Genomic DNA, 5,179 nt, shown 5'->3' on the forward strand with positions numbered 1-5,179 from the left:
GTCCCAAAGACAGTTTTCCTTTACCCAAGATCGACCAGCTGGTGAATGCCACTTCAGGGCATGGAAGGATGAGCTTTCTAGATGCCTACAAGGGGTACCATCAGATAGCCATGTACCCCCTAGATGAAGAGAAGACTGCGTTTATCACCCCAAAAGGGCTGTATTGCTACAGAATGATGCCTTTTGGGTTGAAAAACGCAGGAGCAACTTACCAAAGATTGGTAACTAAGATGTTCAGACACCTGATTGGCCGAACAGTGGAAGTTTACGTCGATGATATGGTTGTGAAGACTAAGAAACCTGCAAGTCATCTGGCCGACCTAAAAGCAGTCTTTGATATACTTAAGACATATCGGCTCCGACTCAACGCATCGAAGTGTGCATTTGGAGTTGGATCTGGTAAGTTCTTAGGATACCTGGTGACCAGAAGAGGCATTGAGGCCAACCCAGATCAGATCAAGGCCATCCTGGAGTTGAAGAGTCCGACGTCGGTAAAATAGGAGCAGATGCTGACTGGAAGGGCAGCAGCCCTGAATAGGTTCATAAGTAGAAGCTCAGACAAGTGCAAACCTTTCTTCAACTTAGTGAAGAAAGCCACAGAATTCTTATGGACCGAGGAGTGTGAAGCCACCTTAGCAAACTTGATGAAGTATTTAACCACGGCTCCAATTCTCTCAAATCCAGAACCTGGAGAGGAGCTGTTCCTGTACTTGGCAGTTTCGGAACATGCGGTAAGTGCAGTGGTAATCTAAGAAGAAAAAAGGAAACAAAGGGCTGTTTACTATGTAAGCAAAACCCTGGCTGATGCAGAAACCAGGTATTTACCCTTAGAGAAGTTGGCGCTAGCTTTAGTAATGGCTTCAAAGAAGCTGAACCATTACTTCCAAGCCCATAAAATTGTGGTGGTAACTGAACACCCTTTGAAGTCCCTGTTGCAACAGGGAGATCTGACAGGAAAAATAGCCAGATGGACAGTGGCCTTAGGCCAGTATGACCATGAATACAGACCCAGAACGGCAATCAAAGGCCAAGTCTTGGCCAATTTTGTGGCTGAATTCACTATAGGAGCCACCGTATATCAGGCTCCGTTGAGTCAAGATGAACGATGTCATAGCGAGCAAAGAGGAGCCTAGCCGAGGGCAACAGAACGAAGGAAAGAAGAAAAACTCAGGCCCTGCAACATTTGCATCGGCGACTTATTTCGATTATTTGTTAATGGGAGTTCAAACCGACAAGGAGCGGTGGCAGGCGTAGTATTGGTATCTCCAGATAGACAGATAGTAGAACAATCCATTCGTTTAGGGTTCAAGGCCTCAAACAATGAAGCGGAGTATGAAGCACTGATTGCAGGACTAAAACTGGCAGTAGCAGTAGAAGCAGATGAAAGTGATAGTCCTTTGTGACTCTCAACTTATAGTCAACCAGACAACAGGCGAGTTCGCAACCCGAGATGAACGTATGTCGGTACACGCAAAGGAAGTAGGTAGATTGGTGTCCTTGTTTCAGAATTACCGACTACAACAGGTTAACCGAGATGACAACAGTCACGCCGATGCCCTGCCCAACCTGGCTAGTGTAATACAACCTGGAAAGGCAAGGACGATAATGGTCGACTACTTGTCGGGCCCGAGCATTGAACCACTGACCACAGAGCGTGAAGCAATGTGTGCGGACATGGGACCGAGCTGGATGGACGCAATAATAGCATTCTTGAAAGAAGGAAAACTGCCAGATGATCACAAAGAGGCACACAAGATCATATTGAAGTCAGCAAGATTTAGTCTGACAGCAGAGGGACATCTTTACAGAAGATCCTTCACTGGACCCCTTTTGAGGTGTATACATCCTTCACAAGTTAAAGATTTTCTATACGAAATACATGAAGGAATATGTGGGAGCCACGCAGGGGGCAGATCACTTGCCTACAGAGCCATTACCCAAGGGTATTGGTGGTCCTACATGCAGAAAGATGCAGAAGCCTATGCCAAGAAGTGTGAAAAGTGCCAAAAATTTGCACTATTGATACATCAACCAGCAGTAGACCTGAACCCAGTATCCAATCCTTGGCCGTTTGCCCAATGGGGCATGGATCTTGTTGGAAAACTGCCCCAAGCAACTGGGCAAAGGAAGTACCTGCTAGTAGCGACAGATTACTTCAGCAAATGGATAGAAGCTGAACCCCTTGCCAAGATCCGAGATGTGGACGTGAAGAACTTCATATGGAAAAACATCATCACCAGATTTGGGATTTCAAGAGCAATAGTTGCCGACAATGGAACAGAATTTGACAGTAAGCTAATCAAGAGCTTCTGTGCAAAATTCAAGATCAAGAACTATTTTTCAATCCCAAGCTTTCCTCAAAGCAATGGACAAGCAGAAACATCCAACAAAGTCATCTTGGATGGGATTAAGAAAAGGCTGCAAGCAGCAAAGGGGAAGTGGGTAGATGAACTACCAAGTGTACTCTGGGCATATCGAACTACGCCGAGAAGATCAACTGGGGAATCGCCATTTGCTATGGCCTATGGCACAAAAGCAGTCATTCCTCTCAAAGTTGGCATCCCAGGGATCAGAACCCAGGGAGTAGAGAACGGAACTAATGATGTATTATTAGCCTGAGATTTGGATCTGCTAGAAGAAAGAAGGGAGAGAGATGCAATTTAGCTGGCGACATACCAACAACAGCTTGCTAGGGCTTATAATAAGAAGGTCAACCCAAAGGAGTTTCAAATCGGTGACCTCGTCTTGAGAAAAGTCGTCGGCAACAAGAAGGATCCCAAAGAGGGCAAGCTTGGCCCATATTGGGAGGGACCCTATAGAATCATCTCGGTACTAGGCAATGGGGCATATCGGCTTGAAGATAATGAGGGCAAAGAATTGCCAAGGCCCTGGAATACTTGTAATCTTAAGTTTTTTTTATCATTAAATTTTCTTGTTCTTTGTTATTATCCGAAGTAATAAATAAAACTTGATTTTTCACATTTGTGACTGATAGGATAGTTGATGATGTTTCTGGAATACATGCATAATGAGAACCCAAGCAGAACTTAAGTTCACATTATGGGGCAAGGAGTTGGACAATGGTTTTAACACTTGTTAAAATTTGAGAAAAATTTACAAGTTGAAGTTAAACAAAGATCATGTTTAACACTCGTTGAAATTTGTGAAAAATTTACAAGTTGAAGTTAAACGGAGATCATTGTTTAACACTTGTTGAAATTTGTAAAAAATTTACAAGTTGAAATTAAACTGAGGTTATGTTTAACACCTGTTGAAATTTGTGAAAAAATTACAAGTTGAAGTTAAACTGAGGTTATGCTTAACACTTGTTGAAATTTGTGAAAATTTACAAGTTGAAGTTAAACCGAAATCATGTCAAATACTTGTTGAAATTTGTGAAAAAATTTACAAGTAAAGGCCAAGGTTGTATTAAAATGAGTACTTATGTACTTGACGATATAAAACCGTTGGCGGGTATAACCGAGATATTTCATCCCGAGAAAATTACACAGTTAAAGTGTGCATTGAAGATATGCAAAATATTCTAAGTATGGAATCATACAAGAACAGTAAAGAGAAGACAAAGATACAAGCATTCAGGAAATGAAGATTGTATTAACATTCAAAAGATGACATGTTAGCCAAAGCTTACAATTGTTCCAAAAAGAAGAAGGACATCAAAATTAAGACTCTTCGGCAACACCAGATGGTTGGGTTTGAAGTTTAGAAGACTGCTGGGAGGACATCTTGGCAGCCTTCTCAGCCGCGAGCTCGGCATCTATTTCTTGAAGGGTTTGATCGAGGCTCTTGTCGGCGAGAGGCACGTCCGATAATGCCTTCTCAGGAGTACATCTTGGCAGCCTTCTCAGCCGCGAGCTCGGCATCTATTTCTTGAAGGGTTTGATCGAGGCTCTTGTCGGCGAGAGGCACGTCCGATAATGCCTTCTCAGGAGTAGCATCCTTGGGAACCTCCTCACCCTCCTCATCTTGAGTCAAGTCCAGGACCTGCTCATTTGGAGTATGGGACTTGGCCCCAACAGCTTCCTTTGACTTCCTCACCAAAGTTTCCTCCTCAGACTCAGAATCGTCGTCGGATTGGCTTGGAGTTGGAGGGAATGACAGGGTAAGGACGCCGGTGTTCTTGAGAGGGGAGTCCTCGGGGATTTCAAGCTTTTTCAGCAAAGTCATCCAACCAAGGGTGAAAACCTTGTTGCATGCCTGCTTCACCTGTTTCTCGTAATCCGCCGTGACATCGGCCACCCCCTCATTGTATCCCTTCTCGTCGGCGGCTTTGCTTTCGGCCTCTTTTGTGGCCAAGGCATCTTGAAGTTATTTCTGGGCCTGGGTCATCTTTTCCTCAGCCTCTTTCTTTTCAGCCTCGAGAACCTTCTTGATGGCCTCAACGGCATCCGTTTTTTCTTCGGCGTCATCCTTAGCTTTGATAGTAGCCTCGGTCTGATCCTCTAAAGTCTTCATTTTTGCCTCGGCCCTTTTATTGGTCTTCTGCAGACTAGCAACCTCCCTAGTCTTGTTGACCAGCGCCTTCCTTGTCTCAAAAGATTGCATTGAGAAGGAGTGGGCGTGTTGGATTGCCTGAAGAAAAAATGGACAGAGCAGAAGTTATTAGAAAATTTTCTAAGTATGAAAAAGAGAAAGAAAGAAAAATTACCGAATAAAGAGACTTACTTGAACAGAGCGCTGGAGCATCAGAGCAAAGTTTTCATACTCGCTCATCTCGGCGTTTCGGTTGAGATCTCCAAGAAGGCACAAAGCTGTGCTAAGGGCAACACCGACGTTAACGTCATCGGTACTATCACCAGCTCTGACCGGCCTGTCCTTTAGTGTGATTTGGGGGGCCCAAGGGGAGTCAGACTTCATGGAGCCCGAAGCTGTTGCAGAAGACGACCTTGGCCTCTTTGATCTTGTGGATTCGGATGGTTGGGCCTCGACAGGTCTCTTCTCGGCAGCAAATGGGGCCTTATCACTCTCAGCCAATTTGGAAATTGGCAAGGTGTCCTCAGTATCAATCTGAGTCACCGTTGCCTTGGGCTGAGCTTTTTTCAAACGTTTTGGCTTTGGTTTAGGCTGAGGCTAGGCTTGTGTTAGCTGAGCATCAACTGAGTCAGGAATGTTGGCCAAGAGATCTTTGGAAACTTCTTTCTGGCAGCCCATCTCGGTG

This window comes from Camellia sinensis, chromosome 4, assembly GCF_055761805.1.
Source record: "Camellia sinensis isolate YWXY chromosome 4, ASM5576180v1, whole genome shotgun sequence".
In the NCBI taxonomy this organism is placed as follows: domain Eukaryota; kingdom Viridiplantae; phylum Streptophyta; class Magnoliopsida; order Ericales; family Theaceae; genus Camellia; species Camellia sinensis.